This window comes from Eubalaena glacialis, chromosome 8 (genome assembly GCF_028564815.1).
Source record: "Eubalaena glacialis isolate mEubGla1 chromosome 8, mEubGla1.1.hap2.+ XY, whole genome shotgun sequence".
NCBI classification, from domain to species: Eukaryota; Metazoa; Chordata; class Mammalia; order Artiodactyla; family Balaenidae; genus Eubalaena; species Eubalaena glacialis.
This window is the reverse complement of record NC_083723.1, coordinates 17149217-17167037: the sequence shown is the minus strand read 5'-3', so window position 1 is coordinate 17167037 and position 17821 is coordinate 17149217. Positions and strand designations below refer to the sequence as shown.

Sequence of the window (17821 nt, the reverse complement as noted above, 5' to 3'; positions counted from 1 at the left end):
GATCCCACAAGTCATGCGGCGTGGCCAAAAAAATAATAAATACATACATACATATATACATACATACATAAAACTCTATCTTTTCTTTTCTTCCATCATAGCATACCCTCCCACTCTCCAGCTATGGCCTCTGTTTCCTCTGTGGTCTTCTCTTCCTATATCAACCCCTTACATATTATAATTTCTCAGGGGTTAGTCCTACTTCCACTCCCTTTGGGGGATCCAGCTCCATACTTCTTCATATTCAATCACCATCTATATGTGGAAATAACTTTCAGATCTGTATCTTGTGCCCCTTTTCTTCTCCTGGGCTTCAAATCCACATACATGGTTCCCTATTAGATACCTACACTTCGGTGTCCGACAAGCACCTCAAATTCAATATGTCCCAATGTACACTTAAAATCACCCCTCACAAAACCAAGAGTCATAACACACTGAGTAGCCCTACTACCCAACTAACTTGTCAAGATAGCCCTACTCCTCCCACCAAATCTCAATGCTTCTATATCTCCTTAAAATGGATCCTACTACTTTGTTCCATCCTCAATACTCCAATAATTCTTACTACCATCAACTCCTGCCTAATATACTAGGTTTCCTTGTCTCTGATTACACTCCCAACCTTCTAATCCATTTGACATTGCCATCAAAAATCCAAGTCTGATCATGCTATTCTCTTACTCAAAGGCCTTTACTGGAGTCATCATTGCTCCCCTGTAAAAGTTCAAATTCATGGCTTGCATGACCATTTACTATCTGGCCTTATCTCTCACAACTTCCCTGTCCTCTTCCTTTGTCTTCTCTTCCTCTAATTTCTTCTAGGAAAGGCTGTCTCTTTTGTCTGGTATACTTTCACCAGTCTGGACCAGTACCCATTCCCTTGATCTGGCTAATACCTGAACATCATTCATACCTTAGCCTATGTACTTCCTCTGGAAAACTTTCTCTCATCATCTCCCTCTAGATTACTGCCCCTCTTATGACTCCCAGCACCTCATACTTGACTTTTAGCACTGCACTTACTCTATACTGCCACGGTGTATTTATTTGTCTGTCTCTCTTACTAAACTACAAACTTGTTATTTATCAGTTTCCCTAGCACTTTATGTACTATCTGACACACAGAATGTACTAAATAATATTTGTTAAATGACTAACTGAGTGATCAGACTTTCCTATGGTGATTTTGATATTATTTAAAATAACCTCCTGGGCCTTCCCTGGTGGTGCAGTGATTAAGAATACGGTTGCCAATGCAGGGGACATGGGTTCGAGCCCTGGTCCGGGAAGATCCCACATGCTGCGGAGCAACTAAGCCCGTGCACCACAACTACTGAGCCTGCGCTCTAGAGCCCGCGAGCCACAACTACTGAAGCCTGCATGCCTAGAGCCCGTGCTCTGCAACAAGAGAAGCCACCGCAATGAGAAGCCCACGCACCACAACGAAGAGTAGCCCCCGCTCGCCGCAACTAGAGAAAGCCCATGCACAGCAACGAAGACCCAACGCAGCCAAAAATAAATAAATAAAATAAATTTATTAAAAAAATATAAAATAACCTCCTGAACAACCTAAAAGTAAGAATTACAGCTGAAAGTACAAGAGTAAAACCTCTCATATTAATATAGTACATTCAAAAGATATAAATGATAAAAACTTTAACAATTCCCTAGTTTTTAAATATGACGCTTAAGAAAGTTACTACATATAACATCATTAATGAAAATCAGACAAATATAAAGAACTAAGCAGAATGAGAGCGGGTAGTTGGGCAGGGCCAGGCTCACATATTAACTAAATGACTCCCTGAACATCAGCAACTACAACGTGTGTTTCATACACCTGTCTCAATAAATAAACAAATCAGTGTAAGTCAAGGAATCTTCCAAGACAAGTGAAAAACATTTAAAACCTGAAGTGTTAAGTCATCTAATGTTTTCACGGAGCAATTTCCCCAGGTAACACAAGTCATATAATGAACATGTGATGTTCAAAAAAAGAGTGTAACAGCACAGCATAAATTTTGATTCTACTAGTGTAAGAGCTCATCTGTGACTCAACAGATTTAAATATCTGACACATCTATTATGATACCAATAAATTTATGTTTCTTTATTCTAGGCTCAAATACTCTCAAATCCAAGTGTAATGTCAAACACGCATTTACAAATATTAAATTACTGTATTATGAATCCTCTCAGGTCACTCAACACTTTTCTTCAATTTTTAATAACTCTGAGTTATATTTACATATCTAAAACATCCAACTTAAAGCAAATTTTAGAAATTTACTCAAATAGATAAAATGTTCATAAACACTGCTATTGTATATCAAGCAAAAAGAGGCGGGGGGGCGGGGACTTCCTGGTGGCACAGTGGTTAAGAATCCACCTGCCAATGCAGGGGACACAGGTTTGAGCCCTGTTCTGGGAAGATCCCACATGCTGCGGAGCAACTAAGCCCTTGTACCACAATTACTGAGCCTGAGCTCCAGAGCCCGCGAGCCACAACTACTGAGCCTGCGTGCCTAGAGCCCGTGCTCCACAACAAGAGAAGCCACCGCAACAAAAGTAGCCCCTGGTCGCCACAACTAGAGAAAGCCCGTGCGCAGCAATGAAGACCCAATGCAGCCAAAAATAAATAAATAAATAAATTCATTTTTTTAAAAAAAGAGAGGGAGGGACAGGAAAATTCAAGAGTAAAAGATCATTATAAAAATAATCAAATAAGACAAAAGCAAGGAATTAAAATTCAAAAGACAAAAAGCACTGCCAAATTGTAGTATATATGACTGAAAAAGATTAATCAATGAATAACTGCATCTAACAAATATAAAGTCTTAATACAGAGTATAAATAACTACTCTATGAGGTAGCCACTTAAGACAACAACCTAACATAAATACAGTCCTTGAAAGCTTAAGATAATTTCAAATTTGAATTTAACTCAGAAAATGACATGAAATTTGAAAAGTAAAATCTACAGATGGAAGTCTAGTACTGTGTGTTTTTACCTCTGGGAGTTGCAGGCTGAACCACGATTCTATTCTTACATTACAAATCTGTTGTGTGGGGAGCGGGGGAGGAATAACTGTGTTACAGAAAAGAGAATAGAACAAATTGTTGTAAGAACATGTAGTTTTTAAATGTGTCTTTATTCTTTACAAGTAATCTTATTCTTTAAGGTTTATTTTTTTATATAAATGGACTCATCTATATTTAAAACACCTAATGCCCTTCATGTTTCTTAGTATGAGAATGATCCAGAAGTCACTGCTAATTAACTCACATTATAGCTTTTTTAAAACCCGTAGTATCATAAGAAAAATGAGGAAGGGATTCTTCTGTATGTTTTCTTTCCCTACCAGAAACCAGAAACACCAATGCAAGCCACTACCAAGAAGAGGAGAGAAGAGAGACTGGTGGGGACAGCAGCTGTGTTGAATCTCAGAAAGGACATGCGTTGGCAGATTTGTGAGGTGATGCTTGCAACACAATGTGCCTAGATCTAGTCTGATTTCAAAATTTTTTTACTTTAAAAAAAATTCTGTACTTGATGTTTTGCTTTTTAGAGAACTATATCCCTACCCATGACAGAACATTTTTGCCTGAGATGTTCTAATTCATTAGTCTTATTATGTTGTCAAGGGGGGGATGGGGGAGGAGCTATTAATTTACAAAATGAAGAAAAACATGGCCAAAATCAACTCAGAAATGAGTATGTATCCTAAAAATACCTTATATCTATATACTTTATTACAGTTTAAAAGCAATTTGCAATTTAAATTCAACTAAAAGTACCTAAGATAAACTATTCCAGTGGTTTGGATTTTTTCCTTAAAAATCAACATTGTAAGATATCATAAATATAAAATTCAAAACAGCAGGATAAGTAGCAAATATGCACACATTGATAGAATACAGTTGGAAGAACAAGGGAAGATAATATATATGAGCACAAAATGGAACAAGGTATAAATGAACTTGGAAGAGGATGAAACAGGAATCCGCATAGTAGGTTCAAGCTTAAATGAAAGAATATGTATACAACCTTCACTTGACACAGAATGAAGGGTAGACAAATAACTGAAGATCTAGATAGGCTTTTACATGGGATATACAGGGAGCAAGAAGCTGACAAAGTTCAAGCCTCTTTTTTTCAATGAAGAAGTAAGAAGTAAGGTCTTCTGGTAAAAATGAGAGAGAGGGGAAGATTGCTTGAACAAAGTTGTGATGGTCTATGTCTAGGGTGATCAAACTAAGGCCCATGGGCCAAACATTCATGCTAAGAATGGTTTTCACATCTTTAAAGAGTAAGCAAGGAGGGAATTCCCTGGTGGTCCAGTGGTTAAGACTCGGCGCTTTCACTGCCATGGGCCCGGGTTGGATCCATGGTCAGGGAACTAAGATCCCACAAGCCACGAGGCCAAAAAAAAAAAAAAAAGGAGTCAGCAAGGAAAAAAAGAAGAATATGTGATACAGATTGTATGTGGTCCCAAACGCCTAAAATATTTACCATCTGGCCCTTTACAGAAAAAGTCTGTCAATCCCTAGTCTATCAAATAGCACCTGTGAGAGGGGAGAAATTACTAGACGTTAGAAAACATAAATTTGCAAAAGCATCAACCTCAGTAAGCATCAGTGTTATCCTTTTCTCCAACAGGGAGAAAATTAACAGAGACACAAAAGAAAACTGTACAGGGCAGATATCTTAAATGGAAGGAATCTGAATTACATGATACAAAATATTACCAGCCTATAATTAGACTGTAACTTAAGAAACTAGGCATAAAAAGTAAAATCAAAGATTTTAATAATTTTAAGACCATGATAAGAGGAATGCCACAAGATGGTTCATAATCAACTGCTAAAAGAAACTCAATGATAATTTTAAAAACAAATTTGGAACTTCTGCTTCCAACCTAAAAGAGTAATTAGTACAGTGCTTACCCTAGCAACTAGAAAACTGGACAAAATTTATGAAAATACCATTTTCAGATATTGGACAACAGCAAATGCAAGACTGTGATCCCTGAAAAACAAATGAAGTGAAATCTATAATTTTCCAGGCTTTCTGCCTAAATATGCTTTCCCCTACAACACAAGAGAAAACTCTAGTGAAGCATAATGGTCTGGATGAGTTGAAGGGATGAATGTGAGTTAAGGAAGGCTGAGGCAGCCAGAAGCTGAGGCAGAAAAAAGTAAGCTAAGCAGAGACACAATTCCAGAAATTTCTATATAGGGTTTCTTGAATATTAAAAGGAATATTATGTTATGAATACATACATAAGACTCAAAGAGGCCAGGCAAAGAACTACCAGAAAGCCTGCAAACTGATCAACTCTAGGAGCTCACAGAGAGAGCACTGCAAGATGTTCCAGCTTGGAAAGCCGGAATGAAGACACATCACTGAACACAGGTGAAATCATTACAGATCTATGAAGGATTACGCCTTAATGGTAAGGCTAAACTAGTCTCAGAGGAAAGGTTCCTACAAAACTGACTCAATACAGCTTAAAAACAAACCTCAAAAGAATCAAGTTGATCCACAAGTAACCTGACTACCTGAATGAACAAAATACAACATCCACTAAAAGAAGACAACAAAATCCATTTACAGTGTTCAAACACAATGGCCAGTATCCAATCAAAAATTATTAGAAATACAAAGATGCAAAAAAAAAGGATGAAATTAAGCGATAAAGATCTTAAAATATCTATTATAATTATGTCCACAGATTTAAAGAAAAATATGAACACAATGAAGAGAAAATGGAACTATAAAAATTGATCAAATAAAATCTTTAGAGCTGAGGGACTTCCCTGGTGGTCCAGTGGCTAAGACGCCACGCCCCCAATGCAAGGGTCCCAGGTTTGATCCCTGGTCAGGGAACCAGATCCCACATGCCGCAACTAAGAGTTCGCATGCTGCAACTAAAGATCCCACATGCCGCAACTAGAAGATCCCATATGCTGCAACTAAAGACCCCACAGGCCGCAACTAAAAGATCCCGCATTCCGCAACGAAGATCTCGCACACAGCAACGAAGATCCTGCGTGCCGCAACTAAGACCCGGCACAGCCAAATAAATTAATTAATTAAATAAATATTTTTTTAAAAACTTTGGAGCTGAAAAAAACACTATTTGAACTGAAAAATTCACTGGAAGCACTCAATACAGATCAGACACTACAAAACAGAAGACTGGTGAACTTAAAACCAGAGCCAAACTAAAGGTACAAAATATAAGCGAACAGAGCCTTAATGATACATGGGAAAATACCAAAAGCCAAAAATACATGTTATCAGAGTCCCAGAAGAAGAGGAAAGATGTGAAAAAGAAAAAGTACTTAAAGAATGGATTTTTTTCAAATTTGATGAGAAAAAACAAACAAACAACAAATTGAAGAAGCAGCAGCAACAACACAAACTCAAGAATATAAGCGAGCCCAAAGGAAGGTAAAGAAACCACACCAATGTAAACCATAATGAAACTATGGAAACGATGAAATAAAAATCTTAAAAATGGCCAGAGGGAAAAAAGACAAATTACATAGCGATGAACAAAGGTAAGATCCATCACAGACCTCTCATCAGAAACTATGCCTACAGAAAACAACAAAATAATTTTTAAATGACAAAAGAAAAAAGTCAATATAGTTCTCTATATACAGTGAAAATAAGTCAAAAATGAAGACACAAGGAAAACATCTTTGACAAAAGCAGAAAGAACTTGTTGCCAGAAAGCCTGTACTACAAAAAAAAAAAAAAGTCAAAGTTCTTCAGATTGAAGGAAAATAATACCAGAATATCTGATGTACAAAAAGAAATAGTGTCAGCAATTATAAATCTATGCATAAATATAAATTTTTTACCTTTAAAATTTATTTAAAAGATAATTGGCTGTTTAAAACAAAAACAGTAATGATCTATTAAGAAGTTTACAACATAAGTGAAAGTAAACTCTTAAAAAAAGAAAAAACAGCGCGAAAGATGGAAGAGGGCCAAAGAAAGTGATATTATAGTAAGGATCTAACATTATATGTGATATGATCTATTACTTGTAAAAAAAAAAAAATGTTTTAAGTTAAACATGTATATCATAAAATCTAAAACAACCACTAAAATAAGAAATTTAAAAGATATAGCTAGTAAGTCAATAGACTATTTACTATTCCATTTTATTTAATCATTAATTACTAAAAATAGTAATTTTTCCTATTCCATCATTTGGAATAGTAAAAATGGAATAGCAGAAGTTACTTAATCCAAAAGAAGGTAGAAAAGGAAGGAAAAATGAAAAAAGAAGACATAAAACAAAACAAATGCCAAGTGGAGGACTTAAACCTAATCACATGGAAAATTATATTAAATGTGAATGCTCTGCACTCCAATTAAAAGAGAGAAATTCGAACGGAAGAAAAGCAAAAACAAACTATTACTATCCACAGAAAACACAACTTAAAAAATAAAGACACAGAAGAGTTGAAAATATATATGATGTAAACCATATCAACACAAACCTGGAGTAGCTACATTGATATCAGACAAAGCAGACATCAGAACAAGCAGTATTATTAGGGATAAAGACATATAATTCATAACGCTCTTAAATGTTCATGAATTCAATAAAAATACATGACGCAAAAACTGGAAAAAGTGAAAGGAGAAATAGATAAATTCAGAATTATAGTTGGGAACTTCATATCTCCTCTTTCAGTAAAAAGTTACCTTCAGTAAAAGGCTAATAATACAAATAAACAGAAAATCAGTGAGGCAAGAAAAGACTTGAACTGTATTATCAATCAAATTGACCTATTTGACATTCATAGAACACTATGCCCAACAATGGGATAAAACACATTATTTTCAAGAATACACGGAACATTCACTAAGACAGACCATATTCTGGGCCATTACGCAAACCAAAACAAATTTTTTAAAACTGAAATTGTACAAAGTATGTTCTCTGATCATGATGGAATTAAACTTGAAATCACTAACAAAAAAAATTTTTTTTAATCACCAAATATTTGGAAATTGAAAAACTCACTTTTAAATAACCCATGTGTCAACAAAGAAATACAATGGAAATTAGAAAATTAGAGAACATACTGAGTGATTATAAAATAAAACAATCAAATTTGTGGAATGTAGGTAAAGCTATACTGAGCAAATATTTGACAAAAAGAGATTTAAAGTTGTTAAAGAAACTTTCACCAAAGTAGTAGAAGGAAGGAAATACTAAAGGTAAGAGCAGAAATCAATAAAATAGAAAAAGAACTATAAGAACACTATTCATTAAGACCAATGAAACCAAAAGCTGGTTATTGAAAAGATTAGCAAAACTGATAAACCTCTAGGCAAACTGACCAAGAAAAAAGAAGACACAAATTTCCAATATCAGTAATGAAAGGGAAGGTATCAGTACAATCCTGCTAATATTTGAATATAATGACAAAATGTTAAAAATAAATTAATGCCAATAAATTTGGGAAATTAAGTGATATAACAATTTACTTGAAAGATACTTATCACCAAAACAGACAGAAGAAAAATAGAAAATCTGAATCTATTAAATTACTTGAATTTATAATTAAAAGCTTTAAACAACATAAAACCTCCTGGCTCACTCATGTTCTCTACTGAATTCTATCAAACAGTTAAGGAAGGACCAGTACCGATCTTACACAAATGTTTTTAAAACTAAAGGAAGAAGAAACATTTTCAACTCATTATGAATCCAACATTATTGCCCTGATTCCAAAACCAGACCAAAAAATAAATAAATAAATACAATAAAAGAAAATGAAAAACCAATATCCCTCATGAACATATAGGCAAAATACTTCATCAAAATAACTGCAAATAAAATCATGCAGTATCTAAAAGGGTAATCTACTATGACCAAGTAGGGTCATGAATTTAATCTATATTATCAAGGTAAATAGCTGCCAGGAGACCTGAGATTATAGGGCAACCAACCAACCCAAACTCTAAAGGAAAACAGGTACCTTGAAGGACAAATGGGGGCATGAGCACTTGAGTACCTGGGGAAGACAATCCTGGACACCAGGAAGAATAATTCAGCTAAAATTGTTAATGAATTCCTAAAGGCTGAGTTTGTGCTAGCAAGAAAATATAGAACCCATGGAGGCCACCAACACAAGGGAAGGCATACCCATTCACAGGTTCTTCAGAGACCTCACCAGGTTTGCACACACACACACACACACACACACACACAAAGACCAGGTGCAGAGTGAGAGGTCTGAGAAAGCATCCCTCATGCTTGGGGATGAGAAGAGCAACCACTGAGAGAAAGGCATGAAGTTCAGCCTGGATCCTTTCTACCATCTCTAATGCATGGGAGAATAAAAGCCTAAAACCACTGAGGGAAGTGCAACAAACCCTGTGATTTTCTGAACATTGTTGAAAACCCATTTGAGCTACGAAAAGGAAGCAGCAAAAAACCCTATACGCCAAGGGGAGGAAAAGGAATTCCACTACAAGTGGAAGTGGGTGACATACATTGAGAAGTTCCCTTTCCTAAAACTTAGGACACCACTGTTACCCAGTCTACTATGGTGGGTATCTTGCTGTTTTTGATAATGGATCCAAGTGGAAATGGCAGCAATTGGGATGTACAGGCTTGAGTGACGCAAACTGATCGGTGGCTGCGATTTGGTCCACAGTTTGCAGCCCCAAAGAGAGATGTTTTTAACCTGTCTTCCAACTGGTACATCTGAAGGCTATGTTATAGGCAACAGCCCAAGACTCAGTAAAAATACAACAACGTTAATCAAGAGGAGTATTGGTCAGAGCTATGAGAATGGAACAGAGTGATCACATCCACTCTCGGTTTTCTGGAGCTGGCACTGAGATTGAACAGCTGCAGCAGCACAATGGATACCATCAGCTTATAACTTGGCCGAACTATCAGTCAACCAGGTCTAGGTATTCACAGGAACTTCTGTGCATCAAGGACCCCAGTGAACCAGCGGTTTGCTTCAGGTGATGGAATGAAAGAAAAGGTTTCCCCCAAAAGGGTTCACTTCCATCCCTTCATGCAAAACCAAGATTACACTAAGGCAAGGCTAGCTGCACCTTTGAATAAACCATTTTCATTTGTTCATTTGACTTTCAGTGAAGTCTACTGGGCCCTTTCCTTGTTAGTCATCAAGTCCAAGTGACATCGGGCCAGAGAGTCACAAGGCACCTATGGGTCAGGTGACTGGTTTTAACAAGACCGTAGCAGTAGGCCTGTTCAAAAGAGGTGCACTTGGCAGCTGGGTCAGGCAGGTGGCACTGCTGTGCTAAGAAATGGCCTGAGCACTTTAGCAGCCACAAAGTCTTTAACTAAAGCTGTGGTTTTTTCTTTCCTCCTGGGATGATACATTGTGCTAGATCACCGGGGAGGGGACATGCAGGAGCCCGTGAATGGGGCAATCTCCTGTGAATTTATAAACCTTCACAACATAAGCATGTAAAAAACATCAATACCAAATACACATTTGCCAGGGGAAGCGAGAAGAACAGTACATGAATAAGCCCAGAGGCTCCACCCACACTTTAGCTTTTCTTGAATTTGAGTGCCCCCCACCGTCCACCCCGCCGCAGGAACACAAACTAAGGACTTTAACACACACACAAAAGGGACTAGCCATAGCTGCCAGCAGATGACATTATTTTCTGACCAGGAGCGCGGGGAGTACAGAGTAGTGGGGGGCTAGCTTGTAGAAGAGGGCTGAGGTGGTGGGAGGCTTTTCTCCTGCTTGGCTCCTCACCCCACGGTCAGCGCTGCTTCCTCCCACATACCTCCAAACTCCTCTAAGCCCCTGGGCCTAGGGGCTGTTGAGCTGCCCACGCGCATGCTGCGACAGCTCCACCCTGCATCCCTGGTGTCTTCAGCCTCCCTGCCACCTACTGTGCTTTTTCCCCACAGGACCAGGTTGGAGTGTGCTTGGGCACCTCTATCCAACAGAGCTATAAAAGTTTGAATTTCTCCCCTCTCCTTGCGCTCCCCTGCCATACTTGGCTTTTATTTTAAGCAGCTGAGGTTAGAGCAGAGGAGGAGAGGAATCAGAGGGCACAAAGGGAAAAAGAAGCTCTGCACCAATAAGCAAGACTTTGCAGCTACATTCAATTTCAAGCGGCTGCCTACCTGGACTCAGCAAATGAACTTATAATGTATTAAGTCTACCCAAAGCTCTGTATCCTCATTGCTGAACGCCTTTTATTTTAGCTCTGGGGAGCCCTTGATTCAGCAGCTACAGTCATACTGCCTTCTGTGGAGGCCCAGAGGCTTGCTGCCTCACTGATGTAATTATATTCTTTCTTCCTATAGCCTGGAGCCTGAGCAACAACCATAGTACCATTTGGGCAGCTTCATTTAACTGCTTAGCCTCTAAAAACTCATTAACAGGTAAGTCAGTAAGAGATCTACTAGCCCACCACTTAAACAAGAGCATTTGCTATTGCATCTCATGCTCTCTAAACCAGCCCACAGGGCCCTGTCTTCTCTTTTGTAGGAAGCCATGTTTCAGTCAACATCATGTCCTTGTTGCCAATATTGTCAGAAATCGTGAAGGGTCTAGGATTTTACCCTATTTGCAAGCTATGAAGCTAGCTTGTTTCTGTCATGTATACTGGCAGAAGACTTAAGATGTCTCGATCAGAGGTAAAGGACTCAAGACACAGCAAGCAGTATGAGAGACCATGTCACTCTGACAGTTCACCTTCTTATCCAAGTCCTCCTGGCAAAGGGACCTGGTTGGATACTCTGGATACAATAGGTTTGCATCACAGCCAAAGAAACTGTGCTGGACAATTTACCATTTTTATAACAAGCAGAAGCAAGTCTGCTCTTTGGGGAGTTATTATTGCATCCCTCAAAGTGGCTAGCTTCCAACACAACCCTGAGAAATGGACCAGGTAAAGAACAGTCAGGTCTTTTCATTCTTAGCATGCCCAGCAATCCCCAGCATGCCCTAGGACCTTCAGGGATGCTCAGGGCCCATGGCAGAATGCTTCTCCCAACACACTTTTATCAAATCTAATACCAGAGGTCCTACACAGTAGCATAAGGCAAGAAAAGAAATAAAAGTTACACATGGTTCAAGAAGAAGTAAACTGTCTCTATTTGCAGACGTTAATTGTCTGTACAGAAAATACCATGGGATTCACAACAAAGTTCCCAAGACTAATATACGAGTTTAGTAAAGTTGCAGGATACAAGGTCAATATACAAAAAATAATTGTATCAATATTTCTCTCTACTAAAAATAAACAAGGATAATAAATAAGCAAAGGACTCATAACAGCACATAAGAAGGGATTTGCCATAGCTTTGTTAAATATATAACTTAGTTAATCAGTCGACTTGGTTTCAGAACACAGAAATGAATTTGATTCTGAATAACCTACAATAGAAGAATTATAAGAAAAATGAAGCAGCAACACAAAGAGAAACCAATGTAAAAAAAAAAAGCATAAACATGTTTGTGTAATTCTTTGATGGAAATATAAGAGAAAAACATCAACAAAATCTGTAATATTTAAAAATGCAAAAAGGGATATAAGGCAGTCAAAAGAGCATGCCAGAAAATTAGGGTCAGGGATCGTAATAATTTGGACAAGGGCCCCAAACAACATGCCAGCAGTAGGACAACAGACGGAGATTAAAAAGTAGTAATAGTCACAGGGTCCAAAATCGCGGTTTGGATGAGAAAAATGGAAAGAAATGCCATGTATTTATTGTTGTAATAGATGCTGGCAAATGACTTACAATCACATACTGTGAAAAATAAAAATGAAAAATTTTAAATGCCCAACTCAGGTGAGATAGGGAAGGATGGGGAAGAACGCTCTATGGAGTTTTTCGGTTAAGACATACAATTCTGATGCATGTACTTTATCCGATTACAATCAGTTTTCAATTATCCTCTTTTATAGATAATGAATCACCAGTATTGTTGACTCTCTACTACCCTGGCTACTTCCCACTTGACGGAGGTTTCAGCAGATGGTCCATTTCTATTTTTCTGGTAAAACATTTGTTATGATAGAAATTTAAAGTTGAGAAGCCAAATGAAATTTCTGAATTGGCTTTAAACTGAAATAATCCTTTCTACCTTGGCCTCTAGTATCAAGAGAGTTGAGAGTTAGCTATGTTAAGTACTCACTGAAAAAGTACTCTTGAAGCAATACAATTTAAAAAGTGATTTTTCAGCAATTAGAAACTGTTTTCGCATATATACTTTGCAAATAGTTTCAAAGCACTGTCAGTTGTGGTTAATTCCAATATTTCACAAAGTTGAGGGTTTTTTATTTACAAATTCAAAATCATCAAAAATTCTGTAGCATTAGAGCCAGACACAAGCTAGATAAGAATGATCTGATATGAACAGTAGATTTAAATGTGAACAGTAAATTACTCTCTCATACTCAAAGTTGTCCAAACTTAAGGAAGCAAATATATAAAATTAAAAGTCAAGGACTCCCATATCAGGAATTTTAGTTCCTAAACTAAAAAAAAATCAAAATGTTTTTAACTTAAAGAAAAACACAGCTTGTGAAGAGGGATTTTAATAGAGATATTTGAGGGTTAGATTCACATCTGTTGCTTAGTTATTATTAGGAAACTTAAACTGTTTTCCCAGGTTATTATTAACTAATTAATAAGTAATCTATAAAATGATTTTGTAACATTTGGTTTTAAATCACTAATTGCAGCATTTTTCAAAATTAGTATCCTATATGAATACAAAATATATTAAATGCAAAACTGAAAATCTGTTGCTATGGAAGTAAGAATCTGTAAATTCTGATGTTTATAATTTGATATTAATTTTTTTCATGAAAAGAATATAATCTGATTCTCACTCAAGGGGTTTAGATATCTTCTTCTTTGTTAAAAACAAAGGAATTTAGAATTATCCTGCTAAGAGATCAAAGAACCTTATAATCATCAAACCAATTTGTGGTTTTAAAAAAGAAAACTATAGGGGAGTTCCCTGGTAGCCTAGTAGTTAGGATTCCGGGCTTTCACTGCCATGGCCCAGGTTCAGTCTCTGGTCGGGGAACTGAGACCCTGCAAACTGCGTGGCATGGCCAAAAAATAAAATAAAATAAAATAAGAAAGAGAAAGAAAAATATACTAAGCATTGTATGCAGTAAGAAGTAACTATTATTTGTAATATGTTGTGTATCCCTAACCACAAGTCACAGGGAATAAAAGGTGTTGTCTAGACCTGAACTTTCTTGCTGTCATTATGTCTTACGGAGATCCCAGAATTTATTTTTTCAAAACAGTCTGAGTATAACTTGGAAATACTGTCTCACAGAGAGCTAAACAAAACACAGAAATATACATCAATTTAAAAAGTCAAAGCTATATCATGACCCAGAGAATGCTTGACTTGTCAAAAGTCATGTAACTAATAAGTAGTGACTGAACCCAAATCATCCAATTTTAAGTCAAAACTACCTTCAGAATTTTCCAAAGAGAGAGGGCCAGCTATATAGTTAGAAGGGGGTTTGCAGACTTCTAACTTACCTAGACTGACTAACTTACCTACACTTTCTCATGTCATTAAATTTCTCTGTGCCTTTGTTTCCTCTACTTCATGGTGATATTTTGATGATAAATGTAAGCAAATACTTGAATTCTTTGGCAGAAAAGCACTACATGTATTTCACTATGTTAATAACGTCTCATCTCTACCACAAGTTTCAACTGATATCTTTTCTTTGGTTTTAGTTTTAAGCTGCAAACAACACTATATGTGTGCATGTGCACACCTGCGCGATCCTTTTCTCCAATTTTCAAAATGAAAAGCACAGTATTTTAATTTTTATCATTATCAAAGCCCTGCCACCCAAAGCTCTGCAGAAAACTGTAGAAATTCACAGCAAAATTTTCCACCACATTACTCTCAACTTCTGTGGAAATGCAACTCACAGCTCATATACTATTCAGCCAGCCCCCTGTGCAGCTTAAACACTAGCAGTGGAAGATTATTAAAACGTATACTGATTTTCAAAATTATAAACAATAACTTCAATTACAAATTAAAAACCTAGCACATATTTTAAAAAAATGCACATCACTAACATTCCTAAAATAATGGAAATAGGTAATCAATATTCTAATAATTCAGTGATTTGCAATATGTCTTCTGTTTTGTTAAGAGATATAGAATCCAGCCACTTTATATACTCAAGTCTAAAAAAAAGGTTTCCTCAATATTGAAAATAGAAAATTATTCATAAGTAACCAAAAATTAACAGAAATTTAAATTTAAAGTAATATTTTGTTATCTACACCATTGTTTTTAATTCTTTTGACAGCATATCTTAAAATAATTTAGCTTTGTAACTTATGAAGACATGTAATTAACTTCCTTTTTCCTTTACCAATATATTTACCCAATAACGTTAGCATACAGCTGCATACGACATTAGGGTATAGCAATCCACTAAAAGTACCCATGTTAAAAACAGAAACAGCAGTTGAAATAAAATATGATGGCACATGATCGGTACATATCTACTGAGCAAAACAGGTTACCAGAGGTGAAGACTGAATAGTAATATCAAAAGTAATGCACATGATTAAATCTCTTCATACTGAGACTCTACTAATAGCAGTGGAATTTAATAAAAAAATTGTAGGGTGTAATCACCTTAAATCAAGCTTTATTAATATTTTGAATGAATGAATGAAGTGAATACCTGAATGAATGACTACTGCAGTCATAATGTTTAACACCTTGAGATGTTCACAATTTGGAATACACAGAGAAGATGACTTGAATACAAACAAACTAGTTGAAATTCAATGTGGTTCACAGTAAAGATGCAGTGCCTTTCTATTTGTAGAACAAAGAATCTCAAGCAAAAACATATATACAACTAAAATATTTTCAAGTGCAATTATCCAAGGCTTTAAAAAGAATATATACATTTTACTATGTAATTCTTTCTTGCCCCCCCCAACACCACCACCCTATATCTTTTTAATGTTTGGCATAAGTGAACAACAAACCAGAATAGAATATGCATTTTTTTAAAGACTAATTTACTCCTGTTCTATTTAAGAGCAACACACAACCACTTATAACTATAGCCTTTTAAAAAAGCATCCTTATATAAAACAGTGGGGGGTGGGGGGAATCCCTACTATACATATGAAGCACAATTTAAGCCCAATACAACTGACCAATCAAAATTAGTGAATGCACTGCATCTCTCTGCAGTGGAGAGAAGCCACAAGGTAGGCTGTCATTCTGCAAAAGCTGCCCAGAACAGGCTTTCCTCTGAAAAGCAGTGCCATTCCTTTTTAGAAAGACTGAATCTAAGTGTTGTCTCTGGAGACAAGAAGCCTTCAGTATGCTAAATTACTTTCATTATGTATTTTCAGATGCTTATTGATTCCACAGTAGGAAGAGTGAGAGACTGCAGCAGCCTCCAAGCAGCACTACATGTTCCATACATTAGCAGTACTGCTGAAACAATGGCACAGTACAGACACACATTTTCATTAAGGTCTTTTTCGAAGAGGTGTTTATGACCCTCTTCCCCCAGTCCTCTACTAACCAGTGAACAAAATGAATCAATCAAAACTGGAAACGCTTCAACTACATCAAGAATTTATCAAATCTTTAGCAGAGGTAAGATGTGTTCCTTATTATAGTATTCAGTTGCTTTTGAACCAGCATAGTGGGGTAAAATTACTTTGAAAAATTTCAGCCTAAATTTTAAGAGTTTATTTGCTTAATTCTACTTATTGCTAAACATGTATCTTTTAGATCTATTTATTTTAAGACATGATATGTTTTAAACGTAATTTTTTAGGATGCAATGTTAAATACAAAGACTATTCTTTGTTGAATCACTCTGAAGATAGATATCAGCTTTTTAAGTTACTTCAGATATACTAAATATCCTTAATGTCATCAGTAGTCTTTCTGAAGTGTTCAAAAAATGCTTATATTTCTTGAAAGAATCAGGTTTACTATTTAGCTATTATTTATTACTCAGTTTTAGGTTTACTATTGGGCATGTTCATTGAAAATTATTTAATTTGCAGTCACCTTTTACATCACCCTTTACATTTCAATTACACTAACAGTTCATCAATGGAAATTTATAGTGTTTTATCATGGAATCTGTTTTAATCAGTTAAAAGTCAAACCATGTGCTAATAAGCAAGTGACAATATTTTACAGCAGGAAATACTGTAAAATTTATTATAAAGATAAGAGGGAATGACAGTATGTTTAATGTATGCTAATTGCTCATAATCTCTGAAAATACAGGTTAACTTCTAAAATGAGAGCAGAAATTGGTTTAAAAAAATAGAGCTTTTCTTTCATGGTAATATTTGTAATGTTAACTCTACTACTAAATATTATACTTACAGTCTCTGTTAGGAAAAGAGAATATTTAAAGAAACCGTTAAATTTATGCATAAGCTACGGCTCTAATAATACAGTTTGCTTACTTTGATAACAAATACTGTGTATGGTGTTAAATCAACACAACTAAAGTAACTTTCAATTAATAGGAAATTATTAGGAACCCTATTCCTTAACCATTTTTTTTTTCTTTTTCACAAGGGCCCAAAGCAGCTAATTCAGTATTTACAACTGACAATATGAAGAATGCATCTGACCCATCACCTCCCTAGCTGTCTGAACCACAAACTGCAGGATATTCTTGCAACAATGATTTTAAGACATTAAGGAGTTAAAACCGGAGAATACAGGTCTACATTACTGCTGGGATATAACACATCGACAGTAATCATCCTAAGAA

The 17821-nt window shown here is 36.1% G+C and overlaps 1 protein-coding gene across 1 annotated transcript in view; it reads right to left on the bottom strand.

Annotated features, from left to right (window-relative positions):
* Positions 1-17821, bottom strand: part of COG5 (component of oligomeric golgi complex 5) — a 290399-nt gene that overhangs the window by 197765 nt on the left and 74813 nt on the right. The gene's annotated exons all lie outside the window — the stretch shown is intronic.